This window comes from Diceros bicornis, chromosome 6 (assembly GCF_020826845.1).
Source record: "Diceros bicornis minor isolate mBicDic1 chromosome 6, mDicBic1.mat.cur, whole genome shotgun sequence".
NCBI classification, from domain to species: Eukaryota; Metazoa; Chordata; class Mammalia; order Perissodactyla; family Rhinocerotidae; genus Diceros; species Diceros bicornis.
This window is the reverse complement of record NC_080745.1, coordinates 34,883,492-34,908,793: the sequence shown is the minus strand read 5'-3', so window position 1 is coordinate 34,908,793 and position 25,302 is coordinate 34,883,492. Positions and strand designations below refer to the sequence as shown.

Here is a 25,302-nt window from a genome sequence, read left to right as displayed (position 1 = left end):
ACAAGCTGCGTGGAGCTGCCACAGCTGTGCCAGGCTCCAAGGGCCCACAAACCAAACTCAGGAGCACACATGTTTGGTTTATGGTGGCAGGCGCGGCCCCGGGAGAGCGTGAGAGGGCTGGGGACGCCAACAGGAAGCAACAAACAGCTTTTCACCAGCTCAGAGATGGGAATAGAGGCGAGTAGGAAGTGGTGCTGCATTGTGAGGTGGGAAAGGGCCGCTGCTATGGAGGACACCCAGAGGAGGGGCGTTTATGGGCTTTAAAAATAATAGTCCACCCTCATGGGGAGGAGAGACTTGGATGTGAGTGTTGTTCTGTTTTCACAGTTTATAAAGCTCTTGAATGTGTGTGTTTTCTCCTTCTACCTGAACGGCAACCTTGGGAGGTGTTCAGGGAGGTGGGGGGATATCCTGCCCATTTACAGCTAAGGAAACTGAGGCTCAGACAAGTTGGCTAAGACCCAGGTCCACTGCATTCTAGTCTAGTGAGCTCCACATTATACCTCACTGCCTCACCTCCATTCCTAGGGAAGGAACAGGGCCAAAAAGTTCCTGGGTCGGGGCTGGGGGCCCACGTGGAATCCAACCCAGGGGATTGAATAGGCTGGACAGGTTTAAAACAGCAGATTTAGATTAAACCCTCCTTCTTTTCTTCTTTCCTTCCTTCCTTCTCTCCCTCCTTTTCTTCCTCCTTCATTGAGAGTTCCAGTGAACCAGCTGGTTATTTGGTGTTGGGGATACAAAGATAGTGAAGGGGAGATGCCCCTTCCTCCAAGATGCTAGCCCAGGGCCACCTGGGACAATGCACTGTCTCTTCCCCTCCATCCTTCAGCTCATCATGCTTCCGCTGTTACTGTCATCTTCACCTTTAGGCACATGCCCCCTCCACCTCCAGCATCGCTTGCTAAGTGACCTGGAGGCTCTGGCATGGCACACCAGGCCCTTCATGGTCCAGCCCTTGCTCATCTCCTGAGATGCATCTCTCACCTCAGCCCAGCGTGCCTTGGTCCAGCCCTAGCGCCATGCTACCTGACGTCTCTAAACTGTTTGACGCCCCTGTGACTTTGCACACACTCAGCCTCCTCCACCTCAGATGGCCTTGCTGGCCTTCTCTTGCCAAGCACACCCATCTTTCAAGGCTCTGCTTAAGTGGCTCCCCCGTTGGAAGTCTTCCCCAGTCTCCTCGGTTAGGGTGGACTGCACCCTTCTTGGGGTCCCTCTGTCAGTGTTGAAGCTGGTCCCGGCCTCAAGAATGGCATCACCTCTTGCTTCCCACTTCTTTGTTTCTGTATCTAGCTCTCCAACTGGACTGTAGCCTCTCTGAGGATCAGAATGATGTCACCTGCTTCTCTGTGTCCTCAGCACCCAGCCCAGAGCCTGGTACGCTGTGGCCCCTCCAGGAATGCTTGTCAGATGAACAAACAGAGACATGGTCCTGCCTTTGAGGATCCTAAAATTGCTTGTATCTCTGGGCTAAAGACGAACTTGAACCCACTGCAGAGATGTGGCCACTTGTGGAAAGACCTGGACAGGGTGTTCTGATATGGAAGGAGCCAGTATATCAATTCTTCTTCCTTCCTTCCTTCCTTCCTTTCTTCCTTCCTTCCTCCCTCCCTTCTTTCCTCCCCTCCTTCCTTCCTTCCTCCCTTCTTTCCTCCCCTCCTTCCTTTCTTCCTCCCTCCCTCCCTCCCTTCCTGCTTTCCTTCCTCTCTTCCTGCCTTCCTTCCTTCAATTTTGGAAAAGCGGAGATAGAGGTCCTCTCCAAAGCTGATCCCATGTTGCACTGCGAGCCCCTACAATCACCAGGAGAATCATCATATGGTCCATACCAGGCAGGGTTCTCATGGTTGCCAGCAACAGAAATGCACTCTGGCTAATTGATCTACAAAATGAATTTACTAGTTAGATCGGGGGGGGGGGGGCCGGGGAGGGGGCTTGTGGAATCAACCAGGAAGCTGGAGGACAGGCCCAGAAAACAGGAACCAAAGGAGGCTGACGGCCAAGAATGCAGCCAAGAACGCAGACCAGGTCAGGCCTCAGCAGCTGTCGGTCAGGGTTCGGTGCTTTCCACAATTTCAAAACTATTCTAAACTAGTTCTAAACTTTGTGACTCTCCTCCAGGTTCAAAGTTGAGAGTGGAGCTTCTGATTGGCTGGCCTGGGCCGTGCGCTGTGCCCTGTGTCCAGGAGGTGGGGTGATGGAGGACCTTCCCTTTTTGTTTAATTAAAGCGGGCCTGGTCCTTCCCCTTGCCTCGCACAGTGGGGAGCTACCCCAGGTAGGAGGGGAGTCTGCACGATGATGCTGGGCTCTGGGCGGCTAACATCTCTGCGGGGCGTCAAAGGCCGGGAGGAACGCTAGGCAGGCTGCCTGATCTCAATTACAGAAGTGGAAATCAAAGCTCAGAGAGGTTAAGGGGCTTGTCCAAAACCACACAGGGTAGTCAGAGATGCCCTAGGGGTCTAGGGGAGGGGCAAAGGCGCTCTGAGGAAAGGGAGGCAGAGAGAACTTGGAGAGCTGTTGGAGGACAACCCTGAAATGGTTTGAGGGATGGAAACCCCAGCCAGGGAGAAGGGCCAAAATTCTGGGGATTAATCCTCTGGAGATGAGAAGGTGCTGGTTCAGAGGAGAGAGGCTGAGTTCTTTTCCCAGCTCCGAGTCTCCTGCAAACGCCATCATCCTGCCTTTGGCTGCTTCATGTGCTGAACAGCAGGACTGCTCTTCACCTCCAGGATCACAAATCTCCCACGGCTCCCCTGGGGAGAGTCCATACGCATGCCTCCAGACCTTTGCTCATGCTGTTCCCTCCACCTGGAATGCCTTTCTGCTTTTTCTGCCCGTGGAACTCCTGATTATTCCAACAAAACTCAGCTCCGGGGGCCCCTTGTCCAGGCAGCCGTTCCGGACTCAACTCTCTGAAGCCATCACCCCCTCTCCTTTGGGCTGCCTCTCTACTTTGCCACACTTACCTTGCTAGACTCTACCTGACTTATGTCTGCCTTCTTCTTGGAGTGGGGGTGCCTCAAAGACTGGGGCTGGATGTCATTTAGGTCTGTGTCCCCAGTGTGCGGTGCTGGCTTGTTCCCCTCGGATCCACTCCTCACTCTCCTCGGCTGTGCTCCGTAGCACAGCAGGTCCGACCCTGCAGGCTGCAGTCCCCAAGCTCCCTCCCGGGTCTGCAGCTTCTGGCTGGAGTCAGCCAACGGGAGGCCCTGGTGGGAGGCCAGAGGGCTGGGGAAGAGAACCAGCGTGTCTCTTCTTCACACTCGGCCCTACGCTGGGTCTCTGGCAGCAGCTGTATCCCCAGCTCCCAGCAGACAGGTCCACTGTGGTTCTATCTCCCACTGCATACTCTGATGCCGGTAACTCTGCTTCCTCCCTTTGTCCCTCTGGCCTAGAGGTGGTAGAAACTTCCTGCTGTTGCTGAACTCTGGGTGACCTTGCCATCCCCCGTTTGACTTCTCAGCTCTTCCATCACTATATGACCACATTTGCTTTGAATTTCCTGTTATACCCGGTGGTTCTGTGGGCTGGTTGCACTCTGGCAGACCCTCCAGTTCCTAGCACAGTGTCTGGCACAGAGTGGGCCCTAGACAAATGCTTGTGGAATAAAAGTGGCTGCCAAAGAGGTCGTATGAACAGAAGTACAGTGCCCACATTGGAGGAGGTGATGGTCTCCTTGAGCTCAGTGCTGTTTTATTCATGTGTAAAATGATTGCAGACAGTTTGAGGGGGTCACAGTTTAAGAGAGATGGAGGCAAACTAGAAAGAACGAAGGTTTTAGGATTGGAGAAACTTTGAAGAACACCTCTTCTAGTACTTTCGTTCTGTGAATGAGGAACATGAGGCTAAGAGAGGTCGTGTCCAGCCCGAAACCATTCAGCTGGAGAGCAGTCTAGTGTTCAGAACACAGATCTCCCACTCCTGGCTCCAGCACCCTGTCCAAAACTGTGACTGCCTGAGACCTGTCAGACCTGTCTCCACTCTGCCCTTGCTCCTCCAGCCCCACACTCATGTGTCCAGTGGCCTATGTGACACCTGCACTCAGTCATCACACACTCAGTGAGAGTGTGAGGCCTCTCACACTCAACATGTCCCCACGGTGGCCCTCCTCCCCATCTCAGGGAACAGCACCCTGTCTGCCTACTTACACAAGCCAGAGACCAGGGGGGCTCCTTGACACTCACCTCTATCCCACCCCTAATCACCCCCTCTCCTTGTCCTGTAGATTTTTACCTCTCAAACATCACCTCTCTCCACTTCTCCCACCTCCAGCCCACCTGCTCAGCCGCAATAGCCTGCAGAGATGTGAGCTCTGAGAGAGGGACTCGTGTGCGTGCCTGTGCATGTGTGTGTTCACGGATGTATCCCAAGTGTCCAGATCCACAGGGTCAGCCAACTGTTTCTGTAAAGGGCCAGACAGTAAATATTTTAGGTTTTGCAGGCCGTACAGTCTCTGTGGCAACTCCTTAACTCTGCAGTTGTAATGTGAAAGGAGCCATAACTGGATCGGCATGTCTGTGTTCCACGAAAACTTTATTTACAAAAATGGGGGCAAGGTAGATTTGACCTGGAGGCCACAGTTTGCTGATCCCTGGTCTAGAGCAGTTCCTGGCACATAGTGGATGATAAGTAAATATTTTTAATTGACGCGATCTCCTCTTATCATCTATTGCCTCCCAGTCATTTTTCTCCATTTTTCCAGCTACAAATCAGATCATGACACTCCCACCCCTCAACCTCCACCCCAACCACCTGCTTCAAAGCCTCCACTCTTAGGATGAAGATCAAACCCTGGTTAAGGCCAACATGCCCGGCACAGCCTGGCCCCTGTTTCCACTCTGGCTTTATACTCACTTTCCTCTCCACCCTCTCAGTGCTCCAGCCTCTCTGGCCTTCCTTCACTTCATTATGTATGCCAGTTCCTTTCACCCCAGGGCCTTTGCACATGCTGTTTCTCCTGCCTAAAATCCACTCTCTCTCTCCATTGCTCATCCTTCAGATCTCAGTTCAGTGTTACCTCCTCCAAGGAGTCTTCCCTGATCTCCTAGGCCAGGTACCATTAGGGCACTCTTCTTCCTAGCACACACTGATTCTGGCTGTCATTTTACCTGTTTGTGTGTTTCATTGACTAATGTCTGGTTTCCCCATTAGAGGAGCTCCACGAGGCACAAGGACCAAGCCTGTTTTGCTCCCCATCACATTCCCAGACCTATGTCAGTTAGCTAGAACATAGCAAGAGTGAATGAACGGTGAGGAACTGGAGCTCTGGGGTCAGGCAGATTCTGGGTTCAATCCCTGACTCCACCACTCAGGCAACTCACCTCCCTGAGCCTCTTATTCATATTGTAAAACCGGGATAATGGCAGGGCCTACCAGGAAGGCTGTGTTGAGGACAGAATGAGTCAAGGCTGGGAAGTCCCAGCCCAGAGCCTGGCTCCAGGCAGCTACTGTCAACATGCTGACTGCCATAGTGACAGGTCCAGAAACCCTGTCCTATGAGAAACAGTTAGAAGAATTCAGAATATTTAGCCCGGGGAAGTCAAGATCAAGGTCAGGGAATGACCCTCTTCAACTACCTGAATACGGGCTCCTCCTGCATCAGCTGTCTAGAAAAGTCAGGAAGTCTCCATTCCCGTAGGTGTGAAGCTGGGAGACCAATACTCAGGGGCGCTGCAGAAGGGCCTCCTGCATGGGCGAGGGTGCCCAGGTGACCTCGAGGGTCTCTGCCAACCCAGGGTCCCTCATTTGTAAGCACTGGGGCACCGTGAGCTCGATTGAGGAAGAGGGCGCAGATGGGAGCGCACGAGTGGGGATGGGCGAAGGCAGCTGGTTGAGCGAAGCACGGCCAAGCGGCCCCACGGACTAGTGGGACGGAAGCCCACTCTACACTCAGCGACTCTGGGAGCAGAGAGGGGGCGCTTGAAGCCAACAGATGGCGCAGGCTCACCTAGGCCGTGCGCCCGCTCGCCCGCTCAAGCTTCCAGGGAGCGTTTCCCCGTTCGGCCGGAGGCGCCGGGCCGGCGGGAGGCTGGCGGTCCCCCCACCCCGACCCCTTCTGCGTGCCCCTCGGCGGGACGGCGGGCGGCTCTGCGGGGCACGGCGCCAGCGCGCACCTGGGGCTGCTTCCGCGGGCTCCCTCCTTGTCCCTTCGGGGGATTCGTCGAGTTGCCACAGCAGCCGGTGCCATGACATCGGCAGAGGGCAGCTCCGCCAGCACTGAAATATTCATGCCCCGAGCGCCTGGCTGGGCTCCCCGTCGCTCCCGGGGGTCCGAGCGGAGCCGGGGCGGGGGGCGCAGGGATCCTAGCGGCCCCTCGTGGAGGGGGTGGGCGGCGAGGCGCGGCCGGGCGGGCGGGGGCCGGGCGAGGCGGGAGGTGAGGGAGGGAGCGTCGGGAGGCGGGGTCTGGGTGGCGGGGGCCGAGCGGGGCGGAGGAAGCGAGGGAAAGTTGATCGCGGACTTGAGCGGCGGCGGCGGCTCTGGAGAGAGGGGCGCGGGCTGCGGGCGCGATGCTCGGCGAGAAGACGCGTCCGACGGCGGCCGGGCGCTGAGCTGGGTGGGGCGGGGCGGCCCGGCCCCGGGCATGGAGCGCGGCGGTGCCGAGCCTCGGGACGTTTGGGGCGCGTCTCGTCAGAGCCCGCGGCGCGCCTGAAGTTGCGGCCGGCAAGCGGCCAGAGGCTAGCGGACGGCCCAAGGGGACACTGGAGAGGCCGGCGCGCCGCGGATGAGCCTTCGCGCCGGCGGCGAGACGCGGCGGTGACCAGCACCGGAGCAGGCGGCCGGCGGGGGCCGATCCGGCGGAGAGCAGAGCCCGAGGCGCGGCGCCGCTCCGCACACGCACACGGTACCAAGAGCCGCGCACCGCCCCTTCCCTCCCCGCTTCCCTCGCCTTCTCCGCGCGTTCCCCCGCCACGCGGCGGGAAAGTTGGAGTCGTGGGGTCGCGACCGCAGCCGCTGAGCCACTTGTTCCCAGCGCGGCCATCGCCCGCGGCGGGCGCCCGGGGCCTCCTTCCATCCCGGGCCCCTGGCCGGGATCCTGCGCCCCGCTCCGAGCCCGCGGCCGGACGCGCGGCAACTTTGATTCCCGGGAACTCGAATTCCCTCGGTGTTGGCTTTGGGAGGCCAGGCACTCCACTCCCCACCCCGATTCCTGGACCCGTGACCTTTCGGGCACTCTGCTCTCCGCGCCGCAGAGAGGGTCTGGGTCTGCGGTGGGGAGAATTTCGGGGTAAAGAGGGCGTTGGGATCCAATCCCGTCCCCTTCTGCGCTCTGGGTCCCCATTTAAACAGTGGAGATGGGGTGGGGCACACCCCCACCGCGGGGTAGGCAACGGCACTGGAGGGACCTAAAGTCACGTAGCTCTCTCCTTCCCTCGTAACCTCTCCGGTGCCTGCGAGAGACCCCCGAGGACTCCTGCTACCTCCCCAGTCCGGTCCGGCTACGGGAAGACGCGCCCCTCGCGGAGCCGAGAGCCTTGTGCGGGTCGCGCTTCGCCTCCTCCGCCTCGGCAGGCCCGCCCCGGGCTGTGCTCGTTGTCCCCGGGGGCCTGCGCTCCGGAGCGCTGCCCCTCGTCCCCTCTGCAGGTCAGCCCGGGACGCGTGCAGAGCCCGCGCGTGCCAAGGTGGTGGCGGCGTTAAGCCGGAGGGCACTCCGTGCCTTGCTTTCCCGGAGCGGGCATCTAGAGCCGCTGCCTCCGTGCCGCCAGCGGAGATCCGGAGATCCGGTGCCCTCGCGCCGGCCGCCGCCCCATTGCGTCTCCAGCCCCAGCCCTGGTGCTGTCAGCAGCCCACTGGGGGGAAATTAGCCTTTCCTGGGTAGTAACACGCCCCCACCCTACTAGTGATTCAGAAGGCAGCGCCTGCCTCTTCTACGTACTTTGCCCTTTCGGACCGGAGCCGCTTGCCTTTTAGCGCTTAACAAGTACCCCTACCCCAATTTGGATTTTGAAATAAGCTGGAGAGGCACATGAGGATTGTGCGTGTGTGTTGGGTTGAGTCACCCTTGCTCAGGGGAGAATTAGGCCGCTTGGGTTGGGATGGGCTTGGAGAGCCTGGTTGGGGCCAGGTGCGAGGTGCTGATGAATCAGCCCGTGGTGAGGCGGAGCTGGCTGGGAGTTAATGTTTGGTTCGTGGTGCAGGGGTAGGCGCACTGCGGTCGGCACCTGGGAGGGTGGGGACCAGATGTCACTCTGCTGAGGAGGGGCTGGGAGGGGACCCTTAGCTGGGGAATAGGAATGCTGGGCGCTGTGTGTTTCCCCAGGGCTGAGGAGGGTGGGAAGGCAGAGTGCCTGCATGACAGAGAGCGAGCGTATCCCTTGAGCTGGAAAGGTGGCACTACAGAAGTGACTGGTGTGACCGGGAGGCTCTGCTCTGGGTGGTGGAGGAGGGCAGTGAGGGTAGGAGGCCCAGAGCTGGCATCTTGGCCTTGTCTGGGCTGGGCCTGCATGCACATGTCTGTCTCCACCTTCCTGACCCCCAAACAGCTGGGCTCCTCACATCTGCCTACCAAAGGGCTTGATTCCAGGGTTATGATGGCAGATGATCCTGGTTACCTCCCGAATAGCTCCCCCACCCAACAAGCTACCTTACCCGCAATTTCACCATTTGACGTTCATTTCTTTGAGCTTAATATTTTAAGGGGCACGTTCCTGAAGTCCTAATTCAAAGTGGACATAGTTCGGGGACGTGAGGTCTGGTGGAGCCTTGCTACACCGAGCGTGGCCTGTGGACATGCGGCATCAGCATCACCTGAGAGCTTGTTGGAAAGACAGACCCTTGCACCCCACCCCAGACCTCTTGATTCAGAATCTGCCTTTTACAAGACCCTTGAGTGATTTGTTTGCTCGGTAAAGTTTCGGAAGCCCTGGTCCATAGTACCTTCTAGGGAATGAACATTTCACAGCCTCTTGGTGCAGAAAGAATGTCCAGTAGGGCAGTGGATAAGAATGTAGGTGTGAGAGTGAGACTGGAACTTCTTTTCCTGGACAGTTATGCTAAGGTTGGGTTAGCAGTCCACCGCCGGCCCCTTTGGGCTATTCCCTGCTAATGCCAGGAGGCTGTCTGTTTTGGGGACCTTTAAGCAAATTTGAGTAGCAGCTCAGCTTTCTGTGCAATTAAAACATTGCTGTGTGTGCTGCATATGGGCCAGTAGGAGGTGGGCAGCGGGGGCAGAGCTTCTGGAAGCTGGATATGCTGCTCTGTCTCTAGGAGGCCAGGGGCTGTGAGGATGCTGTCCCTCAAGGCGAAGGAATTGAGTAACTGTCCTTTACTTAGTCTGTCTCTCTCAGATGGGTGGAATGACCCATTGATCACACCTCTCTGCGGCCACAGGACTTGTGCAGAGGAAGCTGCATAAATGCTAATTTGGGATAGCCCACAGAGGGGAGGATACTGACCAAGGTCCGCTCTTAGCCCCCAGCCCAGGCTGGACATTCCAATTCTGCTGCCCTGGGGCCTTAGGAGGCCCCTATCCCCAAAACATGAGGAATGATGCCAACACGTGGTGGCAAGTCACCTCCCTGGTCCTCTAGAGGGATAATGGCGACCCTGAAGCCATCAAGGCTGGCCTGAGAGTGGGGATCTGAAGGACTTTGGAGGGATTTGGATCAGAGGCCTAGTGGGGCCAGTGGTGTCACAGGGGAAAGGTCATGGCATGACTCATGCACCCCAGCCCTGCCAAAAGAAGGCTGTCTTTTTCTAGGCTGCCTCTGCCAGGAAGAGGGTCAACCCCTCCAGGGTGCAGGTGGCAAGGGGGAGCTGTGGGAGGACAGGGGTCAGCCTGGTCATGGGCCTTACAAACAGGGTGGCTAATGTGAAAGCATTCCTTCATCAATGGGTTCAAAATCACTAGGTTAATAAATCTCTTACTATTTTCTTAAACCTTCACTTTTTAAAAAAAAAATTCAATGTTTTAAAATGTAAATATGTTTTTTACAATGAACTTAATTGCCTTTGAACTTATTGGTTTCAAAGTCAATTATAGTGTCGTTTTTTAAAAAATTCATTCCTTTGTATTTTGAGCTTCGATTTGAGTTTTTCTGGGCACTGGAGCAGTCCTGTTTGTCCATTACTAGGTGAGCAAGGTCGTTCATGAGTCGGACCCTCCTGGATGGGTTATTTCAGGGTGGGAGTATTTTGCCTCCAGTAGAAGAGAAATGGGGATCGGAACGGGTCCTTCTGGGCTCCAGCCCTGTGCACGTGTGTGGATAATACTGATGCTGCATGGGGGTCACCAGCCCCGGGAAGCCTTCACTGACTCTGGGTGTGGGTGGGTGGAGTGGCTGCCTCTCCAGCCAGTGCCTCCCCCCATCACAGCCCTTCCATGGCTCTCTTTGCTGCTCTGCAGTGGTCTGGCCCCTCACTAGATGGTGAGCTCCTCCAGCACGGGCTGTGTCTTATTCTTCTTTATGCTCTCAGGGCCCACCACACTGTGCTCAGTAACTGGAGGTGCTATTGCCAGGTGATTGTTTCACTACCTTCTCTAGCCTCATCGTTAACTGATCATTAACACACCAGGCGTTTGGTGGCTATAACTAGTTTTAACTATTCATGTTGGTTACTTTCAAGAGGTGGCTATTGCCCATATTGCCATATTCTGGTCTAGGCATAGAGTAGAGGTCTCAAACTCGCATGCCCAAAGGGGCCAGGAGGCTGACCAAAGAATAAAGCAGGGCCAAATGTAAGACAGTAGGGAGTGGTGGCGACTGTGGAGACCTGAAGAGTGCAGGCCCCTCTACAGTGTATAAAAGGGGCAACTGTGGGCAAAACCATCTGTGACAGAAGTCAGAATAATGGTAACCCCAGGTATAATGACTAGGGCACAAGGGGTGCTTCTGGAGTGCTGGAAGTTTCTATGTCTTGATCTCAATATCTGCAACAGTGGTGAGTGATCATTTGTGCAGAAGAGTCAATTCAGAAAAATTAGAGCATTTATGGACCATATTTATTTTGGTTCAATATGAAAATAGCTTTATTGAATCCCGTAGGGGAAAAAATGCCTATTCTTACCACCTTTGTTGACTAGAAGGGTGTCAGTGAGAGACTTAGCATATTTAAAAAGTAGCCACATGGAGACAGCTTTCTAGCCTTTCACCGTGAAATTTAATCTGGATCTGTCACGAGGAGTGGGGCAGCGACGGCTGCTACTTGCTGGTGGGTATGTTTGGGTCTCAGGATTTGTGCTCTTGGGGCTGTCTCCCCTTGCAGTAAAAGTCCCCGGGGCTCAGTGTGTCGCCAAGGGGAATGAATGTATTGTTGTCAGCCTTGGGGTCCTCAGGCTGTGTCAGGTTTAGCGTTCCTATTTTTTACATTTCCTTTGCAGAGTCTAAAACCCCATGCAAGTGCTGGTTATTATTATGATTGTAAACCCACTCCCTTCATGATGTTTGTAAGACTGCAAGGAGGCACACAGAGCTGCGACTGAACACCAGTTCTTTGCTCCTGAATTCTGAGGCCTTGGTCTGGCACGCAACCTTGTCCAGGCCTTAGGTTTCTCATCTGTTAAATGGGAATAATTTTCAATTATATTGTGGGCTTGTTATGAGCGTAAATATGGAAAAAACTGAACAGAAAGCCTTTTGTGGGTACCTGGCACGCAGCACACATGCGGAATGTGTAGCTTTTATTATTATCCCTCTCGATTTAGTCACGTGGTAGGTACATTGTGTTCTAGCGAATAGGCGAAACCTCATCTTATTTTGAGAGCTTGACAACGTGTAAGTTCATAAATTGAATTCTGTCTGAAGATGTGTGTGTCTATGTATGTGTGTGTGTATGGTTGTGGTTTTTCATTTTAAATTAGTTACTAACAACATTAACAAAAAAACAGCATTTTCACTTAAAAGTCTAGATTTCTGGCATCTCTGACTAGAACTGGCAATATTGGGTCTATGTTCCCAATTGGCAGTTGTTGGTTGGGGCTGAATTGCAGCTGCCCTTTTTATTTATTTGTATTTTTATTTTAAAAATTCTTCATTTGAGGATTACATACATACAATAAGGTAAACAGATCTTGAATGAAAGTGGTGAATTTTGACATATGTATACACCTGTGTAACCACCACCTGGATCGAGATACATTCCCAGTGCCTTGGCAGCCTCCCTCACGCCCCCTCCCAGGCAGTGTTAGCCCACACCAGAAGCAGCCACTATTCTGACTTCACTCTGACTTCTGTCACACATATGAGTTTTGCCTGCAGTCGTCCTTTTAGATTTAAGTGAGCCTATAGCCTTCAGTTCTCCACAGTCCCCATCATTCCCTGTTGTCTCCTGTTTGACCCCACTTGACTCATTTACACTACATCCTGGCCCCTTTAGCCATTTGAGTTTGTGACCTCTACTCCAAGGGCTAGAAGGGTCCTTAGAGACTGTATAGACCTACCATTTTACAGCTGGAAAAACTGAGGCCCAGAGTTGGGGAGTGGTCTTGTTCTGGGCCCTCTCCCTGGGTGAGGTGGCTCTGGGTGGCAGCCAGTCAAGGGCAGAGCCCTGCTCCTTCCGCCCCAGCAGGTGTGTCGAGGAGGCCAGGCAGGCCTTCATCTCCTGGACCCCAGCAGCCCAGGGCCTGGCCCTGCAATCACAATCCCCCAGAGCCTCCGCAGGCTGATCAGCCTATGAGGGAGGGAGTCTGTCTGGCCCGCTCCTTCCTGGAGATGCATCTTGCCCTAGGCAGGCTGTTAGCAGCACTGCCTTCCTCTTTAAAGGCCATGCTCCGTTTGGAGAGGACCTTAAGATGCCATTTGTGACAAGGGCCCCGCGCGCCACCTTGATTGTGTCTGTTTCAGAAAGCAGGCTGTAATTTGGGAGCCAGTGAAAGCGAGGGAGGGAGGGAAGTAGAGGAGACAGCAAGAGAGAAAGAGGAAAGGAAGGAAGAGAAAACAAAAGGGTGGCTGGGACCACGTCTGGGTATCCATTTGTATCACTGGTCCTGTCCCCAAGGGATGCTGGCTTTTCCTGGCTTCCCCAGGGCTCGGGTTGGGGCGGACTGGGTCCCTCCAAGGGGCTCCCTTTAGCTCTGCCCGGCTTCTCTTCTGTTCTTTGCCTGCAGAGATGGGAGCCTCGTGGTTCTACCCCAGGCTTACCCAGGGCTTCATTCTCCTGCAGCCCTCTGCCTCCCTGCTCTGATCTGCCCTTGCCCCGGGAGGGGGCTGATCTTGACCTTTTCTCCTGAGGCCAGGAGAGCTGATATCATCTCCAGGGAACCAGTAGAGACAGAACTCTAAGCCAGGCCTCTCTCTGCCCCTTCTGCGGAGGCCTGAGGCTTGTTTTAGAGAGAGATGCATGGGTAGACTGCCACTGGAAAACCAGCACATACGGGGTGGTGGGGTGGGAGGTCCTTCCAGACCCATCCTCCTTTATGTTTTAGGGTCCCACGTCCACCGTTGGGGAGGTCTTTCATTCAGCCATTCAGTCAACCAGTATTGAGCATCACTTGTGTACCAGGCTCTGTCTAGTTGCTGGGGATTCATGCTGTGAGTAGACAGCAGTGCTCTCCAATAGAAATATAATGCAAGCCACAAATGCAAGCCATCTGCGTAATTTTAAATTTTCTAGTAGCCACTTTGAAAAAGTTAAAAGAAATAGTTGAAATCATTTTTGATAATCTATTTTATTTAACCTTGTATAGCCAAAGTATTATCCTTTCCCCATGTAATCAGTATAACAAATTATCAATGGGATCTTTCATAGTCTTTTTTTGTACTAAGTCTTCATAATCTGGTGTGTATTTTGCACGTACAGCACATCTCAATTTGGACTAGGTACGTTTCCGGTGTTCAATGGCTACATGTGGCTGGTGGCTACTGTATTGAACTGGGAGAGACAGTCGGACAATAAATACACACACAGTGCAATTACAGATGGTCATGGGTGCAACAGAGAAAACGGGGTAATTGACATGCTAAAGGCAGAAAATAGGGCAGTCAGGGGAGGCCTCTTGGAAGATGGGAAGATGTGGTCCATCCCCATGGGCCTGAGCCCTGGCAGGGCTGGGGAGGGGAGTGGTGGGAGGGAGGGGCTCATGTGTCCACAGGCAGCCTCCCCCAGTACCCACAGCACTCCAGACACCGTGCTTACGAGCATGGGATGCCATGTCGCCTCTCCATAGAAGACCCCAGTGGAGTGAGGCCTGGTGTGGATAACAGTATTTTAGAAAAGCACTTTATCTCTGGGGTGCGTGTGTGTGTTTGTGTGTGTGTTTCCCCATCTTCTCTGCACACTTTTCGTGAGAAAGATAAGGATTTAAGTTCATCTTCCTGTTGCTTTTTACACTTGGGAGCTTTCCAAGCCGGGAGGAAGTGGGCCTGGAACACCGAGGAGGTTGGGGCAACATGGAGTGTTTGGGGTCATGTCCTCTGGGGGAGAGGGTCTGGCCTGTCCAAAGTAGAGGGGCCTGGATGCCAAGGGTCTCGGGGTGCTTAGCAGACCTGGAAGCCCGTCTCCTCTCCTGGACTTAGGGTGGGAGGAGGACTGGGAGGGGATCTTGGGGCTCAGAGAAGTGCGTGGGGGCAGAGTGCTCTGGGGCTGGGTAAATGCAAACCTTCCCTGCTGTCTGGACCTCACCTGTGATTGCCCCAGGCCAGGGTGAACATGCAGGGGCCCACACATCCGAGCAGCTGATGTAAGAGAGTGCGGCTGGCCGGGCAGGCCCTGTGGCACACTGCACATGCTCGCCCCGTCTGAAGGGGGTGCCACTGCTACTGTTCTTGCCTGTCGTTGCTGAGCAGGCGTGCAGGACAAGTGTGGCCAGACACTTTGACTTTGCAAAATTATCTAGAAATCCAGATTTAAAAAAATACAAAATTTTCTTATTTTAAATGTTAAAAACTATGATTCAGCTATTTAAAAACACCGTGAGGCCATCCATCATTTATCAAATGTTTATGGAGCCCTGGCTGTGTGGCAGGCACAGTTCCAGGCCCCTGGGGCCCATCAGCGGCTCCTGCCTTGTGGAACGTGTATTGTAGGGAGAACCCTTCAGCAGGCTGTGTGTGGCCTGTGGAGGGCCAGTTTATGTATGGCCTCTGTCGTAGACTTAGTGTCAGGGCAGACAATAATAACGAGAACATTTATCAAGCACTTACTGTGTGCCAGGCCCTGGGCTAAGACTTGACATAAAATCCCGCACTTAGCCCTGACAACAACCCTGTGAGATAGAGACTGCTGTTACTTGTATTTTACAGATGAGAAATCCGAGGCACAGAGAGGGTAAGCAGTTTATCCAAAGTCACACAGCTAGCAGGTGGTGGGGTGGAATTCGAGTCAAGGCAGTCTGACTCCTTAATCTTCACCCTGTTCTTCACCCTGTACTGCACTTAGAGGAGGCCAGAGCCAAACCCTGATGCTACAGATGGAAACTGAGCCCAGAAAGGACAAGGGACCCAGCACAGGTCTGCATGGAGGCAGTGACGGGGCTGGACTTTCAGTCTAGGCCGTCAGGTGTGTTTAGTGCTGTCGGGACGTCCCCTGTGAATGACCCTGGGGGGTTGGACATTCAGGTGCCGATAGTACCGGGCATTTAGGGAGTGAGGCTAGGCAGTGGTTTCAGCATCCATGAGAGTGAACAAGGGGCACCCCTCAGCAGCTTGGGAGCCACGGTCATCTACCCTGACCAGGCTGCCCCATCTGGAAAGGCTGTGTATGTCGGTGCTCTCTGCTCTTGCCTGGACCCGGAGCCCCCAGCCAGACCCCAGCCCTTCCCGCCTGTAAAAGCAAGGGTTGAACGCACTGACTCCTGTGATTTAATCCCAGCCCGCCCCTTTCCCTCTGCTGTTGGTCAGGCTGGCAGATGAGCTGCCCTCAGTATTTCTGACCAAGTTGTTAGTCCAGAACTGACCTTGGCCTGGACTCAGGGGCCTGGTCTGAGTAACCTCGGCAGAGGACCGCGGATTCATCTTGTAGTTTTCTCATGTTGGTCTGTGCATGGTAACCGTGAGGCAGGGGAATATGTGTGAACGGTGAAGAAAGACTCCCTGACAGGCCTTCGAAGACTCCAGGTACAATCCTTGTGTCGACTCAAGTGCTTTAAGTCTCTGAGCCACGGTTTGCTCCTCTGTGAACTAAGGGGGAAAACCCTCTGGCCAGGCCACTTGATTCAGGGATTAGGGGGCTCTCCTGAGATAGAGGACAGTGCTTAGCAGAATGAATTGTGATATATAGAAATCACAGTACATACATATTTATTTATTAGTTATCACTATGTATTAATGACTTGAACTATGCAGGATTTACAAGATATGTTGATAGATATTTAAATAACATGAAAATCTCTAACCCCAACAGCAGTGTCTTTGAATGGCTTTATGACTTATGCCCACTCTGTCAATTTGACACCCATCTTTTGGGGAAAGTGTGCAAGTCAACAAATATTTATTAAGCACCTACTGTTTGCAGGCCACTGTGCAAGGCACACTAAGGTACGGAAATAGACAAGCCATGGCCCTTGTTCTCCATGGGCTCTGACACTTATTCAGAGTACCACATTTGGAACAGTTGATTCGGAGTATGTGTGTGTGTGCGCGTGTGCAGGGGGGTGGGGGACCTGCAACTCCCTTTGGGAATTTCAGCGTCTCATGCCTAACTCTGCCAGCATTTTCCTTCTTGGCTTTTCCTCGCTGACCCCAAAGCTCTCCCCTTCACCTGAAGTGCCATGTGACGGCTGGGGGCTGAGTTGGCACAGGGATGGCTGCCTCCTAGGAAGGGGACCGGAAGGGCATGGGTGCAAAGAGTGGGGGTTGCTGTGGGCTGACCTGCCAAGCCCAGCCTGAGGGCTCTTGGAAACTGGAGCTTGGGCCGGAAGAAGGGAGCCCATGAATAATACAGCGGGAGGGAGGCTGTTAACTAGGTGACCTGGTTGCACCTGCGTGTTTCACAGCTTCCTTGGGAGCCGCTGTGCAGGGCGGGTGTCGGCGAGGGCAGAGGGGAATGGGAAAGGCAGCGAGACACAGCTTCTGCCTCTTCCTTCCCGCTTCCCTTGCGACTGTCCGGCTTGGAAGTTCTTGGTACTAACAGCTCACTCTCCCTCTCCCTTTGACCCAGCTGCCTGTGGCTGTGTGTGCGCGTGCATCTGGGCACTTGTGTGTGCATGTGTGCACTCACGCACAGGTGTGCTGGAGCCCATGCACCTGGATGCTCCTCCCCAGTGGCGGAATGTGAGGGGGGGCCTTCTCTGTGCCCTGCCCCCCGGGCCTGATTTCCCGGTCTGTTTGCTGAACTGGGTGTCAGGCCTGCCCCGGGCTCTGACACTCTGTGCTGTGTCACCTTTGTCAAGGTGGCCCCTCTCTGGGCTGCTTCTGGCTACCATGGACAATGCAGGCTCTTGGGCAGGACTGTTTTGTCCCCCAAACCCTTGGCCTCTGACAAGGGGCGTACCACCTGGTGTAAGTGGGGGCCGGGTAACCCTGACTTCCTCCTCTAATGCCGTCAGGTCTGTCATTTTAAGTGTTTGTCACTGGAGCCCACAGGTCCATCCATGTTGTCATTGTCTGTGTTTGTCACTGCAGCCACCAGACCTGGCACAAAGGAGCCCTCGTAGCCCCCATAGCTCCTAGGAAAGCAAAGAAATTCTCTGGGCAGAGATGAGAGCCTCTTTGGGACAGAGCAAAGGAAGATGAGTTTAAACTGCAGCAGGAGAGCTTAAAGGCAGACCCAAGGAGAAGCTTGTTATAGGATGTGTTGACGTGTTGGGTGAGGGGTGGAGGGTGGTGAGATGCTAGAATTCATTCCCAGGGGAGGCTGGCTTTACCTTCTAAGGAGCTGTTTCCAGATCGCTGGCCTGGAGGTGGGAAACAGAGAGCCCCTGGCCAGTGCCTGGAACGGGAACAAGGGTCCCGGCCTCTACCTCCTCCTTTGTCTTGAGTGCTGTCAGCAGGGGCCTGACCCCTGAGGAGGTCCCAGCCCTTCCTCCCCAAGATTGGAAAGGGACGTCCCCAGGCTTAGGAGCCAGGCCTAGCAGCCCCGGCCTGCCTGCTGCCCTCCAGTCTCAGAACCGGGCCTTCACGGGGAGTTTCACCTCCATACGCGCACATCCCTGTCTGCGGACACGTAGGCACATTTCATGCCCGGAAGAGAGGGGAGCATCTCCTCCTTTGTGCCTGGTCTGGCTGTGTGTAGCCGGGGCCCCAGGCACCAGGCCTCATCTGTGGGCCTGTCACTAAACAGGAGAGGTTTCTACCTCTGAGCCGGACCATCCAGGTTCAAATCCTAACTCTTCCAATTATTACCTGTGTGACCTTAGGCAATTTAATTAATCATTCTGTTCTTTAGTTTTCTCATCTGGAAAATCAGGATAATAACAGTACCTACCTCAAAGGGTTATTGGGAGGATTAAATGAGTTATTGCATGTAAAATGCTTAGAGACACGCCTGGCATATAGAAAATGCTCGACAATGCTGCTGTTAGTTATTATTATGTTACTGTTCTTCTCAGCTATTGGTTATTATTATGTTACTGTTCTTCTCAGCTATTAGTTATTATTATGTTACTGTTATTGTCAGCTCCTGCGTTGTGGGGGCTCACACTCTTGCAGGCTGCCTGGAGGTGACATGAGTAACTATCATCCCTGTGAGAAAGGCTATGTAGGTTCAAAGGAGGTGGGGGGTGGTGGGCAGTCTTGGAAGGCTTCACGGAGGAAGAGGCCTGCTTGCCCAGGGGCTGTGGCTTCTCTCTCTGCCTACTGGCACTGTGCTCCCATGGTAGGAGGGCAAGAAGAGAGGCAGGGCAATACGGTGGTTAGTAGCACTGATGTTGGTGCCAAGGCAGCTGGGACCTTTTTAGTCAAATTTTTGTTTTCAAAAAAATTTTTTTAATTGAGCTATAATTGATATACATTATATTAGTTTCAGGTGTACAACATAATTATTTGATATTTGTATATATTACAAAATGATCACCATGATAATTCTGGTTAACATCTGTCATCATACATAGTTACAGAATTTTGTTTTTATTGTGATGAGAACTTTTAAGATCTACTTTCTTAGCAACTTTTAAATATACAATACAGTGTTATTAACTATAGTCGCCATGCTGTACGTTATGTCTCCAGGACTTAATTATTTTATAACTGGAAGTTTGTACCTTTGACCACCTTCAGCCATTTAGCCCACTACCCACTCCCCGAATCTGTTCACTGTTTCTATGAGTTCAGTTTTTTTAGATTCCACATATAAGTGAGATCATACAGTATTTGTCTTTCTCTGTCTGACTTATTTCACTTAGCTTAATGCCCTCAAGGTCTATCCATGTTATCGCAAATGACAAGATTTTCTTCTTTTTTATGGCTGAATAATATTCCATTGTGTGTGTGTGTGTGTGTGTGTGTGTGTGTGTATACTGCATTTTCTTTATCCATTCATCCGTGCACATAAATTTTAGAATCAGCTTTTGAAATTCCACAATAACACTGCTGAGATTTTGATTGAGACTACATCAAAAATATGTGGGTCAATTTGAGGAAATCTGACGTTTTTACAATATTGAATTTTCCAATCCATGAACAAGATATGAACTCCTCCATTTACCTAGGTCTTAATAAATTTCTTTCAAGAATGATTTTCCTTTGTCTGTGTAGATGTCTTACACTTCTTTGATTAGATTGGTTTCTATGTGTTTTATGTTTTTAATACTATTATAGATAATATTTGAAGTTTTTTTCATTTCTAGTTATTTGTTTCTGGCATATAGAAGTACAATTGATTTTTTAAATATTGATCTGTATCCAGCAAACTTTGTTAAATTTACTTATTACTTCTAATAGTTTATCTATAGAATTTTTTGATTTTTTAACATACACAATTATGTTTTCTATAAATAATAATTTTATATCTTCCTTTCCAATACTTACATCTTTTTTCTTGCCTTATTGCAATGGCTAGGACTTCCAGCGTAATATTATGTAGAAGTGGTGATAGTGGGCATCCTTAGTTTGATTCTGGAATCGAGGAGAAAGATTTCAATGTTTCACCATTAAGTATAATGTTTGCTGTAGGTTTTTTGTAGATGTCATTTATCAACTTAGGGAAATTTTCTTCTATTACTTTTTTCAAAGTTGTGGTAAAATATACATAACATAAAATTTACTGTTTAACCATTTTTAAGTAGCAATTCAGTGGCATTAAGTACATTCACAATATCGTGCAACCATCACCACTATCCATTTCTGAACTCTTAATCATCTCAAACAGAAACTCTGTAAACTCTGTACCCATTAAACAATAACTCCCCATCCTTTCCTCCCAGCCTCTAGTAACTTCTATTCTATTTTCCGTCTCTATGAATTTGTCTATTCTAGGTATCTTGTATAAGTGGAATCATACAATATTTGTCCTTTTGTGTCTGGCTTATTTCATTTAGTGTGTTTTCAGGGTTCAGCGACGTTTAGCATGTATCAGAATTTCATTCCTTTTTAAGGCTGAGTAATATTCAGTCGTATGTATGTACCATGCTGTGTTTATCCATTCGTCTGTTGATGGACTATTGGGTTGTTTCCACCTTCTGACTATTGTGAATAATGCTGCTATGAGCATTGTGTACAAGTTATTTGTTTGAGCTTTGCTATCAGTTCTTTTGAGTATATATCTAGGAATGGAATTCCTGGATCAGATGGTAATTCTACATTTAGCTTTTTGAGGAACTGCCATACTGTTTTCCACAGTGGCTGCTTGATTATATATTCCCACCAAAAATGCACAAGAGTTATAATTTCTCCACATATTCACCAACACTTGTTATTTTTCTTTTTTATAATAGCCATCCTAATGGATATGAAGTGGTATCCCATTGTTATTTTGATTTGCATTTCCCCAATGGCTAGTGATGTTGAGTATCTTCTCATGTGCTTATTGGCAATTTGTATATCTTCTATGAAGAAATGTCTCTTCAAGTCCTTTGTCTATTTTTGAATTGGGCTGCTTGTTTTTTTGTTGTTGAGTTGTAAGAGTTCTTTATATGTTCTAGATATTAATCTCTTATCAGATATATGATTTACAAATATTTTCTCCCGTTCCATAGGTTTACATTTCACTCTATTGATAGTGTCCTTTGATGCACACAGGTTTCTAATTTTGATGAAATCCAATTTATCTTTTTTATTATTGTTGTTGCCTGTTTATAGAAGTTTATAGTTTTAGTTTATAGTTTTAGAAGTTTATAGGAAGTTTATAGTTTTAGTTCTTACTTTTAGATTTTTGATTGATTTTTAGTTAATTTTTGTATATGGTGTAAGGTAAGAGTCAACTTGATTCTTTCGCTTGTGGGTATCCAATTTTCCTAGCACCATTTGTTGAAAAGACTGTCCTTTCCCCATTGAATGGTCTTGGCACTTTTGTCACTTTTGCCAAAATATATCATATATGCAATGGTTTATTTCGGTGCTCTCTATTTTATGCCATTGGTCTATATTCCTGTCTTTATATCAGTACCACACTGTTTTGATTACTGTAGCGTCGTAGCAAGTTTTGGAATCAGGAAGTGTGAGTCCTCCAACTTTGTTCTTTTTCAAAATTGTTTTGGCTATTCAGGGTCCCTTGAAATTCCATATAAATCATAGGGTGGGTTTTTCTATTTCTGCAAAAAATGCCATTGGTATTTTGATAGAGATTGCGTTACACCTGTAGATTGCTTTGGGTAGTACTGTATCTTAACAATATTAAGTATAGTATCTTAGCAATATTAAGTCCTCCAATCCATGAACACAGATGTCTTTGCACTTATTTAGGTCTCCTTTAATTTCTTTCAACACTGTTTGGTAGTTTTCAGTGTACAAGTCATTTGCCTCCTTGGTTAAATTTATTCCTAAGTATTTTATTCTTTTTGATGCTTTTGTAAATGGAATTGGTTTCTTGATTTTTCTCTTCAGATTATTCGTTGCTAGTGTATATAAAGGCAACTTATTTTTTGCATGTTGATTTTTATCCTGCAACTTTACTGGATTTATTTATTAGCTCTAACAGCTTTTTAATGGAATCTTTAGAGTTTTCTACATATAAGATCATGTCGTCTGTGAATGGAGATAATTTTGCTTCTTTTCCAATTTGGAATTGGAAATTTATTGCCTAATTACTCTGGCTAGAACTTTCAATACTATCTGAATGGAAGTGGTGATAGTGGGCATCCTTGTTTTGTTCCTGATCTTAAGGAAGACTTTAGCCATTGAGTGTGATGTTAGCTGTGGACTTTGCATATATGGCCTCTTTTGTTCCTTTTTGCTAAGAGTTTTTATCATAAATGTGTGTTGAATCAAATGCATTTTTTTCATCTGTTGAGATGATCATGTAATTTTTTTTCTTTCTTCTGTTAAGGTGGTGAATTACATTGATTGATTTCAAAAGTTACCAACCTTGCATTCCTGGAATAAATCCAAGTTTGTCATGATGTATTACTCTTTTCATAATCCCTTGGCTGCTATTGGAATAGCTACAACAGCTTTCCTTTCACAGTATTTTGTGTGGTATATGTGAATTATTAATACTCTGTTTAAGATTTTTTTCATTTGTGTCAATGAAAGAGATCAACCTGTGATTTGCCTTTCTTGTGATATGCTTGTCAGATTATAGCATCAAGTTGTGCTGGCTTCATAATGTAAATTAGGAACTGTTCCTTCTTTTTCTGTGTCTCTGCAGGAGTTTGGATAAGATTTGTGTTATTCTTTTCCTTAAATGGTTAGGAGAATTCAATGGAGAAGCCCTGTGAACTTATATTTCTTAGTGGGAAGGTTTTTGATTACAATTTCAATTTCTTTAGTAGAAATGGGATTATTTATATTTCTGTGTTTTTGTGTGTCAGTTTTGGTAAGTTGTATTTTTGGAGGACTTAATCCATTTTGTATAGATTTTTAAATGAATTGACATGAAGATATTCATAATATCTCCTTTATTGTCCTCTTATAATCTTTATACTCTGTAGAATCTACAGTAATACTTCCTTTTTCATTCATGATGTTGGTAGTATGTGCCTTTTCTCTCATTTTCTTCATTGTCTTGCTGATCACTGGATTTATCAATTTTGTTAGTCTTTTCAAAGAACCAACTTTTAGTTTGCTGATTTTTGTCTAATTTTGTTTTGTATTTCATTACTTTCTTATTAGGAATTTTTTTTTTATTTCTTTCTGCTTTCTTTGAGTTTAATTTACTTCTTAAAACACTTTTTGAGATGGATACACAGATCATTGTTTTTTAGATTTTCTTCTTTTCTAAAATCTAAATTTAAGGGTATAAATTTTCCTTTAAGTACAAAATTTGTATGTCACAAGTTTTGATGTCGTATTTTCATTATTGTATGGTTCAAAATATTTTCTATTTTCTATTGTTTCTTCTTTGATTTATGGGTTTTTTAGAAGTGCATTTCTTCATTTCCAAACATTTGGGGATTTCCTCATTTTTTTCGTGGTTGTTTTTCCGCTTAATCTGCTATGATCAGGGAATATACTTTGAATGACTTCAATTCTTTGAAATGTTTTGAAAGTTACTTTATGACCCAACATGGTGGATTTTGGTAAATTACCCATTGCCTCACAAGAAGAATATTTGTTCTGTTGTTGTATGCAGTGTTCAGTTTTGTCAGTGAGGTCAGACATGTAAATCGTGTTGATCAGATGTGGGTATTCTTACTGATTTGTTTTCCACTTTTTCAGTCAGTGTTTGAGAAAGGTGTGTTGAAGTCTTCCACGATGCTTGTGGATTTGTCCATTTCTCTTTCTAGTTTTTCCAGTTGAAAGTCCCCAACCCATGGGGAAAGGGCATTGGAGGGCCACCCAGATGTAGAAAGCTGCTTGAAATTTTGTGTGGTTTTTAATTCTCCTAATTTTTTCCCAACATTTTATCGTAAAAATTTTCAAACATGCAGAAGGGTTGAAAGACTTGTACAGTGAACACTCATATACCCACCCCTGGGATCCCAAAGGTTACATTTTGTTGCATTTCCTTTATCATATATCCATCCATCAAACCATTTCTTTGGGGCTGCATTTCAAAGTTAGTTGTGTAACATTAGTTCGCTTCACCTCTGAACACCTCAGCATGTGTATCGTAATTGGTCAACTCACCTAATTTTAAAATCAAAAGTGGAGACCTGAAACAATTCAGGCACGAGGACAGCTCCTTAAGGAGAGTGGGTCAAGAAGGGAAGAAGATGATGTCACCAGAAGAGGTCACTTGGGAGACCCGGAATGGTGATGGTGAGGCTGAGAGTTCCTCTTACCTGCCAGGCTGCAGCGATGGGGTCTGTCCAGGCCTCTGTTGAACGCTTTGCATCCAGCAGCTCAGGACTGGTGCTCAGGATGGGTTTGTTGAGTGAATGAATGACATGCTCCAAAGGGCGGGAGTTGACTGTGTGACCTGGAGGCCAAAAGCCCAAACAGAAAGCGGAAGTTTGTGGAAGGCAACTTGGGGTCCATTAAAAGAAGAAATTTGTCTTCTTTCTTTCCTTTTTTTTGAAATACCAAATTATCTTTTATTTTGTTTTTTCAAATTTATGTTTGGGTTGGTAATATAGCACATGTAGAAAATTCAAGAGGCCCAAAATGGAATAGAGTGAAACAACTCTCCTACCTCTCTCCTCCAGCCACCCAGGTTTCCCTCCCAGAGGCATCAGTTTCTGGTTTCTTAGTGTCCTCTCAAATAGTCTCTGCACACACATAATGATAACGATGATAATGATGATGATGATGATGACGATACTACAGTCATACGCTGTAAAATGACGTTTCGGTCAACAACAGACCGCATATACGACGGTGGTCCCGTACAGCCTAGGTATGTAGTAGGCTACAGCATCTAGGTTTGTCTAAGTACACTCTGTGATGTTTGCACGACGATAAAATCGCCTAACGACGCATTTCTCAGAATGTATCCCCGTCGTTAAGCAACATGTGACTGTAATAACACTTATTGAGTGCTTACTGTATGTGAGCTTGTATTCCAAGTATTTTACATGCATTACCTCATTTGATCTTTGTGCAACCCTGTGAGGTAGGTATTACTGTTATCTCTATTTCAGAGATGCAGGAAACTGAGCCCCAGAGAGGTGAAGTGGCTCAGGCAGCTCACACCCCTAAGTGGGCAGTCAGGATGTGAATCCAGCTGGTCTGGCTGCTCTCTTGGCCTCTTGTTCTCCTCCTTCAGTGTTTCTCAGAACCAGCTCCATCTAAAGGTCCCTGCAGTAGCCTGGCGATAGTGCACTTAACAGTGCACGAGGCTGGCTGAGGAGGTGGTGAGCTCCCCATTCCTGGGGGGCATTCAACCGAATGACCCCCAAAGGCTTCTTTACAAAGAGCTTTGTTAGTTTTTCCCCAGCTTTGGTTTCTGCTGG

At 49.2% G+C, this 25,302-nt stretch overlaps 1 protein-coding gene across 1 annotated transcript in view; it reads left to right on the top strand.

Moving 5' to 3' along the window:
* Positions 1-6,540: 6,540 nt before the first annotated feature.
* Positions 6,541-25,302, top strand: part of LOC131407585 (cadherin-23-like) — a 326,276-nt gene continuing 307,514 nt past the window's right edge. Inside the window, exon 1 of the mRNA XM_058544366.1 lies at positions 6,541-6,843. The gene's annotated coding sequence lies outside the window, so the exon portion shown is untranslated. The remainder of the gene's footprint in view (positions 6,844-25,302) is intronic.